This window comes from Mytilus californianus, unplaced genomic scaffold (genome assembly GCF_021869535.1).
Source record: "Mytilus californianus isolate M0D057914Y unplaced genomic scaffold, xbMytCali1.0.p SCAF_19, whole genome shotgun sequence".
In the NCBI taxonomy this organism is placed as follows: Eukaryota; Metazoa; Mollusca; class Bivalvia; order Mytilida; family Mytilidae; genus Mytilus; species Mytilus californianus.
Genome location: NW_026262667.1, coordinates 8,884,239 through 8,895,001, shown reverse-complemented (window position 1 = coordinate 8,895,001; position 10,763 = coordinate 8,884,239).

Genomic DNA, 10,763 nt, shown 5'->3' with positions numbered 1-10,763 from the left:
CCAAGGTCCTGAATCATCTATTAATTCTGTTGGCCCTTTCAAGGTAAAGTTTAACTTTAACAAATTTTTTGTAAAGGCTATCACTATTTGGAATCATCAATTTGATCATCTCCCTCTTTTTGTCTTCTCAGATATTAGAATACCAGGATCATCTAACTTCTATGTATGTGCAAATAATATGTTGGTCACCAACTTTTAAAATGTTACCAATACTGTTCAAATTCAGCCCCTCAAAACCTAATTTGGCATATATATATGAAACAGTCCACTCCATAATAAACATGTGTTCTAAGTTTCATGTTGATGTAACCATAAACTACCTTAAACCAAAATTTTAACCTGATACAGTCATGAGGATGTTTAACCTGATACAGCCTGGAGGATGTTTAACCTGATACAGCCTGGAGGATGTTTAACCTGATACAGCCTGGAGGATGTTTAACCTGATACAGCCTGGAGGATGGACAGATGCACAAACTTGGAAAACATGATACCCCTCTACAAGGCTTTGCCTTTCAGTCACAGAATTGCTTTCGCCAAATATAGATGTAGTGTAGCCCCACTGAGGATTGTAACTGGGGGATATGAAAATACATGTATAGTTTGAGAAAATTAGAGTTTTATTAGGGGACAACCATTTGATATTCTGGGGGGGGGCCAGGAGGATTTTGAAAATAAATAACTCAGCCTTGATAATCACAAAAATAAATGGTTTGTTCTGTGGTAGTTTGAAAATAAATTACCTGACTTGCAATGTATTGAAAATAAATAACTCAGCAGGTCTAATCGAAAGTATGGGATGGCACCAGATTCTTCATAAATTCATCTTTTTTCCAAAAAAAAAAACGGGAAACACTTCCCATATCTTTTAATAATAAAAGTATAAATATTATTTAGATATACTTGAAATGTCAGAAAATTGGTTTCATTTAACTTGAGGTTAATTGTCTCAGGAACACTTACCTCACTTTTATTAAATCAAGGCCGTAACTACATTGAGACAAATGCCTCATGTAGGAAATTTCAAAACCAAACGCTTGTCTCCATATCAAATTGTGTTCACTGTGAGTGCCTTGCAAGAAGCAAGTTCTGTTCTCCCTCAGACATAGCCCCTGATTTTTCGGGATCAATGTTTCTTATTTATTTGTCTTTTGTTCATTGATTGCCCTTCTGTATTCTGTTAGTGTTGCATTCATTTTGTAATTTAGTAATTTTATTATTAACTTGATCATGAGATTAAAACAAGAGTGCACACGCTGAAATGTCTCGCCTTCTTTACTAATCATTGATATTATGTTGATAGTCCTAAATATAAAGCTTTATTACAACTGTCACATAAACTTAACATTAACCAAGTAAACTAAACATTGACCAATGAACCATGAAAATGAGGTCAAGGTCAGATGAACCATGCTAGGCAGGCATGTACAGCTAACAATTCTTCCATACAACAAATATAGTTGACCTATTGCTTATAGTTTAAGAAAAACAGACGAAAACACAAAAACTTAACACTGAGCAATGAACCTTGAAAATGAGGTCAAGGTCAAATAAAACCTGCGTGACTGACATATAGATCATAAAATATTTCCATACACCAAATATAGTTGAACTATTGCATATAGTATTAGAAAAAAAGACCAAAACTCAAAAACTTAACTTTGACCACTGAACCATGAAAATGAGGTCAAGGTAAGATGACACCTGCCAGCTAGACATGTACACCTTACAATCATTCCATACACCAAATATAGCTGACCTATTGCATGCAGTATTAGAAAAAAAGACCAAAACTCAAAAACTTAACTTTGACCACTGAACCATGAAAATGAGGTCAAGGTCAGATGACACCTGCCAGCTAGACATGTACACCTTACAATCATTCCATACACCAAATATAGTAGACCTATTGCATACAGTATAAGAAAAACAGACCAAAACACAAAAACTTAACTATAACCACTGAACCATGAAAATGAGGTCAAGGTCAGATGACACCTGCCAGTTGGACATGTACACCTTACAGTCCTTCCATACACCGAATATACTAGACCTATTGCTTATAGTATCTGAGATATGGACTTGACCACGAAAACTTAACCTTGTTCACTGATCCATGAAATGAGGTCGAGGTCAAGTGAAAACTGTCTGACGGGCATGAGGACCTTGCAAGGTACGCACATACCAAATATAGTTATCCTATTACTTATAATAAGAGAGAATTTAACATTACAAAAAATCTGAACTTTTTTTTCAAGTAGTCACTGAACCATGAAAATGAGGTCAAGGACATTGGACATGTGACTGACGGAAACTTCGTAACATGAGGCATCCATATACAAAGTATGAAGCATCCAGGTCTTCCATCTTCTAAAATATAAAGCTTTTAAGAAGTTAGCTAACGCCGCCGCCGCCGCCGTCGCCGCCGGATCGCTATCCCTATGTCGAGCTTTCTGCGACAAAAGTCGCAGGCTCAACAAAAACACAGCAGCCACAGACTTTACTATGTGAATAACATTTTTGCTTTATCATGCATATTCGTCTTTTGATGTTGTTCCTAGAAACTTAAGTCTTACACTGAATCTATAACGTGATTTTGCTTTGAGACCAACATATTGTCATAAGATTATTAAAACAGAACTTGCATTTTCAGTTTAAGAAAGGGTCTGGGGAACACCCAGAAGGCATGATTTTGCATCATTTGTTCTATAGCTTCTTGGGCCTTCAGCGGTTCGAAAACCCTTCAAAAAAATTTGAACCAGTTGATTTTCAGCACACTTGGCTATGACATGTGAATGAACCAGTTGACTTTCAGCACACTTGGCTATGACATGTGAACCAGTTGACTTTCAGCACACTTGGCTATGACATGTGAACCAGTTGACTTTCAGCACACTTGGCTATGACATGTGAACCAGTTGACTTTCAGCACACTTGGCTATGACATGTGAATGAACCAGTTGACTTTCAGCACACTTGGCTATGACATGTGAACCAGTTGACTTTCAGCACACTTGGCTATGACATATGAACCAGTTTTTATTGGTGGAGGAAACAGGAGTGCCTGGAGAGATCCCCTGACCTTCGGCCGGAAAACTGGAACTCCTTGTCAAATAAGATTGTAGACGAACGTACTGTTCCATGAGCCAGGTTGTAACTCACAATTTAACTGTTGACAGGCTAGTGATTACTGTAGATGAACTTCCTAGACCACTATGCCACCAAGGTCCTGAATCATCTATTAATTCTGTTGGCCCTTTCAAGGTAAAGTTTAACTTTAACAAATTTTTTGTAAAGGCTATCACTATTTGGAATCATCAATTTGATCATCTCCCTCTTTTTGTCTTCTCAGATATTAGAATACCAGGATCATCTAACTTCTATGTATGTGCAAATAATATGTTGGTCACCAACTTTTAAAATGTTACCAATACTGTTCAAATTCAGCCCCTCAAAACCTAATTTGGCATATATATATGAAACAGTCCACTCCATAATAAACATGTGTTCTAAGTTTCATGTTGATGTAACCATAAACTACCTTAAACCAAAATTTTAACCTGATACAGTCATGAGGATGTTTAACCTGATACAGCCTGGAGGATGTTTAACCTGATACAGCCTGGAGGATGTTTAACCTGATACAGCCTGGAGGATGTTTAACCTGATACAGCCTGGAGGATGGACAGATGCACAAACTTGGAAAACATGATACCCCTCTACAAGGCTTTGCCTTTCAGTCACAGAATTGCTTTCGCCAAATATAGATGTAGTGTAGCCCCACTGAGGATTGTAACGGGGGATATGAAAATACATGTATAGTTTGAGAAAATTAGAGTTTTATTAGGGGACAACCATTTGATATTCTGGGGGGGGGGGGGGGGGGGGGCCAGGAGGATTTTGAAAATAAATAACTCAGCCTTGATAATCACAAAAATAAATGGTTTGTTCTGTGGTAGTTTGAAAATAAATTACCTGACTTGCAATGTATTGAAAATAAATAACTCAGCAGGTCTAATCGAAAGTATGAGATGGCACCAGATTCTTCATAAATTCATCTTTTTTCCAAAAAAAAAAACTGGAAACACTTCCCATATCTTTTAATAATAAAAGTATAAATATTATTTAGATATACTTGAAATGTCAGAAAATTGGTTTCATTTAACTTGAGGTTAATTGTCTCAGGAACACTTACCTCACTTTTATTAAATCAAGGCCGTAACTACATTGAGACAAATGCCTCATGTAGGAAATTTCAAAACCAAACGCTTGTCTCCATATCAAATTGTGTTCACTGTGAGTGCCTTGCAAGAAGCAAGTTCTGTTCTCCCTCAGACATAGCCCCTGATTTTTCGGGATCAATGTTTCTTATTTATTTGTCTTTTGTTCATTGATTGCCCTTCTGTATTCTGTTAGTGTTGCATTCATTTTGTAATTTAGTAATTTTATTATTAACTTGATCATGAGATTAAAACAAGAGTGCACACGCTGAAATGTCTCGCCTTCTTTACTAATCATTGATATTATGTTGATAGTCCTAAATATAAAGCTTTATTACAACTGTCACATAAACTTAACATTAACCAAGTAAACTAAACATTGACCAATGAACCATGAAAATGAGGTCAAGGTCAGATGAACCATGCTAGGCAGGCATGTACAGCTAACAATTCTTCCATACAACAAATATAGTTGACCTATTGCTTATAGTTTAAGAAAAACAGACGAAAACACAAAAACTTAACACTGAGCAATGAACCTTGAAAATGAGGTCAAGGTCAAATAAAACCTGCGTGACTGACATATAGATCATAAAATATTTCCATACACCAAATATAGTTGAACTATTGCATATAGTATTAGAAAAAAAGACCAAAACTCAAAAACTTAACTTTGACCACTGAACCATGAAAATGAGGTCAAGGTAAGATGACACCTGCCAGCTAGACATGTACACCTTACAATCATTCCATACACCAAATATAGCTGACCTATTGCATGCAGTATTAGAAAAAAAGACCAAAACTCAAAAACTTAACTTTGACCACTGAACCATGAAAATGAGGTCAAGGTCAGATGACACCTGCCAGCTAGACATGTACACCTTACAATCATTCCATACACCAAATATAGTAGACCTATTGCATACAGTATAAGAAAAACAGACCAAAACACAAAAACTTAACTATAACCACTGAACCATGAAAATGAGGTCAAGGTCAGATGACACCTGCCAGTTGGACATGTACACCTTACAGTCCTTCCATACACCGAATATACTAGACCTATTGCTTATAGTATCTGAGATATGGACTTGACCACGAAAACTTAACCTTGTTCACTGATCCATGAAATGAGGTCGAGGTCAAGTGAAAACTGTCTGACGGGCATGAGGACCTTGCAAGGTACGCACATACCAAATATAGTTATCCTATTACTTATAATAAGAGAGAATTTAACATTACAAAAAATCTGAACTTTTTTTTCAAGTAGTCACTGAACCATGAAAATGAGGTCAAGGACATTGGACATGTGACTGACGGAAACTTCGTAACATGAGGCATCCATATACAAAGTATGAAGCATCCAGGTCTTCCATCTTCTAAAATATAAAGCTTTTAAGAAGTTAGCTAACGCCGCCGCCGCCGCCGTCGCCGCCGGATCGCTATCCCTATGTCGAGCTTTCTGCGACAAAAGTCGCAGGCTCAACAAAAACACAGCAGCCACAGACTTTACTATGTGAATAACATTTTTGCTTTATCATGCATATTCGTCTTTTGATGTTGTTCCTAGAAACTTAAGTCTTACACTGAATCTATAACGTGATTTTGCTTTGAGACCAACATATTGTCATAAGATTATTAAAACAGAACTTGCATTTTCAGTTTAAGAAAGGGTCTGGGGAACACCCAGAAGGCATGATTTTGCATCATTTGTTCTATAGCTTCTTGGGCCTTCAGCGGTTCGAAAACCCTTCAAAAAAATTTGAACCAGTTGATTTTCAGCACACTTGGCTATGACATGTGAATGAACCAGTTGACTTTCAGCACACTTGGCTATGACATGTGAACCAGTTGACTTTCAGCACACTTGGCTATGACATGTGAACCAGTTGACTTTCAGCACACTTGGCTATGACATGTGAACCAGTTGACTTTCAGCACACTTGGCTATGACATGTGAATGAACCAGTTGACTTTCAGCACACTTGGCTATGACATGTGAACCAGTTGACTTTCAGCACACTTGGCTATGACATATGAACCAGTTTTTATTGGTGGAGGAAACAGGAGTGCCTGGAGAGATCCCCTGACCTTCGGCCGGAAAACTGGAACTCCTTGTCAAATAAGATTGTAGACGAACGTACTGTTCCATGAGCCAGGTTGTAACTCACAATTTAACTGTTGACAGGCTAGTGATTACTGTAGATGAACTTCCTAGACCACTATGCCACCAAGGTCCTGAATCATCTATTAATTCTGTTGGCCCTTTCAAGGTAAAGTTTAACTTTAACAAATTTTTTGTAAAGGCTATCACTATTTGGAATCATCAATTTGATCATCTCCCTCTTTTTGTCTTCTCAGATATTAGAATACCAGGATCATCTAACTTCTATGTATGTGCAAATAATATGTTGGTCACCAACTTTTAAAATGTTACCAATACTGTTCAAATTCAGCCCCTCAAAACCTAATTTGGCATATATATATGAAACAGTCCACTCCATAATAAACATGTGTTCTAAGTTTCATGTTGATGTAACCATAAACTACCTTAAACCAAAATTTTAACCTGATACAGTCATGAGGATGTTTAACCTGATACAGCCTGGAGGATGTTTAACCTGATACAGCCTGGAGGATGTTTAACCTGATACAGCCTGGAGGATGTTTAACCTGATACAGCCTGGAGGATGGACAGATGCACAAACTTGGAAAACATGATACCCCTCTACAAGGCTTTGCCTTTCAGTCACAGAATTGCTTTCGCCAAATATAGATGTAGTGTAGCCCCACTGAGGATTGTAACTGGGGGATATGAAAATACATGTATAGTTTGAGAAAATTAGAGTTTTATTAGGGGACAACCATTTGATATTCTGGGGGGGGGGGGGGGGGGGGGGCCAGGAGGATTTTGAAAATAAATAACTCAGCCTTGATAATCACAAAAATAAATGGTTTGTTCTGTGGTAGTTTGAAAATAAATTACCTGACTTGCAATGTATTGAAAATAAATAACTCAGCAGGTCTAATCGAAAGTATGAGATGGCACCAGATTCTTCATAAATTCATCTTTTTTCCAAAAAAAAAAACGGGAAACACTTCCCATATCTTTTAATAATAAAAGTATAAATATTATTTAGATATACTTGAAATGTCAGAAAATTGGTTTCATTTAACTTGAGGTTAATTGTCTCAGGAACACTTACCTCACTTTTATTAAATCAAGGCCGTAACTACATTGAGACAAATGCCTCATGTAGGAAATTTCAAAACCAAACGCTTGTCTCCATATCAAATTGTGTTCACTGTGAGTGCCTTGCAAGAAGCAAGTTCTGTTCTCCCTCAGACATAGCCCCTGATTTTTCGGGATCAATGTTTCTTATTTATTTGTCTTTTGTTCATTGATTGCCCTTCTGTATTCTGTTAGTGTTGCATTCATTTTGTAATTTAGTAATTTTATTATTAACTTGATCATGAGATTAAAACAAGAGTGCACACGCTGAAATGTCTCGCCTTCTTTACTAATCATTGATATTATGTTGATAGTCCTAAATATAAAGCTTTATTACAACTGTCACATAAACTTAACATTAACCAAGTAAACTAAACATTGACCAATGAACCATGAAAATGAGGTCAAGGTCAGATGAACCATGCTAGGCAGGCATGTACAGCTAACAATTCTTCCATACAACAAATATAGTTGACCTATTGCTTATAGTTTAAGAAAAACAGACGAAAACACAAAAACTTAACACTGAGCAATGAACCTTGAAAATGAGGTCAAGGTCAAATAAAACCTGCGTGACTGACATATAGATCATAAAATATTTCCATACACCAAATATAGTTGAACTATTGCATATAGTATTAGAAAAAAAGACCAAAACTCAAAAACTTAACTTTGACCACTGAACCATGAAAATGAGGTCAAGGTAAGATGACACCTGCCAGCTAGACATGTACACCTTACAATCATTCCATACACCAAATATAGCTGACCTATTGCATGCAGTATTAGAAAAAAAGACCAAAACTCAAAAACTTAACTTTGACCACTGAACCATGAAAATGAGGTCAAGGTCAGATGACACCTGCCAGCTAGACATGTACACCTTACAATCATTCCATACACCAAATATAGTAGACCTATTGCATACAGTATAAGAAAAACAGACCAAAACACAAAAACTTAACTATAACCACTGAACCATGAAAATGAGGTCAAGGTCAGATGACACCTGCCAGTTGGACATGTACACCTTACAGTCCTTCCATACACCGAATATACTAGACCTATTGCTTATAGTATCTGAGATATGGACTTGACCACGAAAACTTAACCTTGTTCACTGATCCATGAAATGAGGTCGAGGTCAAGTGAAAACTGTCTGACGGGCATGAGGACCTTGCAAGGTACGCACATACCAAATATAGTTATCCTATTACTTATAATAAGAGAGAATTTAACATTACAAAAAATCTGAACTTTTTTTTCAAGTAGTCACTGAACCATGAAAATGAGGTCAAGGACATTGGACATGTGACTGACGGAAACTTCGTAACATGAGGCATCCATATACAAAGTATGAAGCATCCAGGTCTTCCATCTTCTAAAATATAAAGCTTTTAAGAAGTTAGCTAACGCCGCCGCCGCCGCCGTCGCCGCCGGATCGCTATCCCTATGTCGAGCTTTCTGCGACAAAAGTCGCAGGCTCAACAAAAACACAGCAGCCACAGACTTTACTATGTGAATAACATTTTTGCTTTATCATGCATATTCGTCTTTTGATGTTGTTCCTAGAAACTTAAGTCTTACACTGAATCTATAACGTGATTTTGCTTTGAGACCAACATATTGTCATAAGATTATTAAAACAGAACTTGCATTTTCAGTTTAAGAAAGGGTCTGGGGAACACCCAGAAGGCATGATTTTGCATCATTTGTTCTATAGCTTCTTGGGCCTTCAGCGGTTCGAAAACCCTTCAAAAAAATTTGAACCAGTTGATTTTCAGCACACTTGGCTATGACATGTGAATGAACCAGTTGACTTTCAGCACACTTGGCTATGACATGTGAACCAGTTGACTTTCAGCACACTTGGCTATGACATGTGAACCAGTTGACTTTCAGCACACTTGGCTATGACATGTGAACCAGTTGACTTTCAGCACACTTGGCTATGACATGTGAATGAACCAGTTGACTTTCAGCACACTTGGCTATGACATGTGAACCAGTTGACTTTCAGCACACTTGGCTATGACATGTGAACCAGTTTTTATTGGTGGAGGAAACAGGAGTGCCTGGAGAGATCCCCTGACCTTCGGCCGGAAAACTGGAACTCCTTGTCAAATAAGATTGTAGACGAACGTACTGTTCCATGAGCCAGGTTGTAACTCACAATTTAACTGTTGACAGGCTAGTGATTACTGTAGATGAACTTCCTAGACCACTATGCCACCAAGGTCCTGAATCATCTATTAATTCTGTTGGCCCTTTCAAGGTAAAGTTTAACTTTAACAAATTTTTTGTAAAGGCTATCACTATTTGGAATCATCAATTTGATCATCTCCCTCTTTTTGTCTTCTCAGATATTAGAATACCAGGATCATCTAACTTCTATGTATGTGCAAATAATATGTTGGTCACCAACTTTTAAAATGTTACCAATACTGTTCAAATTCAGCCCCTCAAAACCTAATTTGGCATATATATATGAAACAGTCCACTCCATAATAAACATGTGTTCTAAGTTTCATGTTGATGTAACCATAAACTACCTTAAACCAAAATTTTAACCTGATACAGTCATGAGGATGTTTAACCTGATACAGCCTGGAGGATGTTTAACCTGATACAGCCTGGAGGATGTTTAACCTGATACAGCCTGGAGGATGTTTAACCTGATACAGCCTGGAGGATGGACAGATGCACAAACTTGGAAAACATGATACCCCTCTACAAGGCTTTGCCTTTCAGTCACAGAATTGCTTTCGCCAAATATAGATGTAGTGTAGCCCCACTGAGGATTGTAACTGGGGGATATGAAAATACATGTATAGTTTGAGAAAATTAGAGTTTTATTAGGGGACAACCATTTGATATTCTGGGGGGGGGGGGGGGGGGGGCCAGGAGGATTTTGAAAATAAATAACTCAGCCTTGATAATCACAAAAATAAATGGTTTGTTCTGTGGTAGTTTGAAAATAAATTACCTGACTTGCAATGTATTGAAAATAAATAACTCAGCAGGTCTAATCGAAAGTATGAGATGGCACCAGATTCTTCATAAATTCATCTTTTTTCCAAAAAAAAAAACGGGAAACACTTCCATATCTTTTAATAATAAAAGTATAAATATTATTTAGATATACTTGAAATGTCAGAAAATTGGTTTCATTTAACTTGAGGTTAATTGTCTCAGGAACACTTACCTCACTTTTATTAAATCAAGGCCGTAACTACATTGAGACAAATGCCTCATGTAGGAAATTTCAAAACCAAACGCTTGTCTCCATATCAAATTGTGTTCACTGT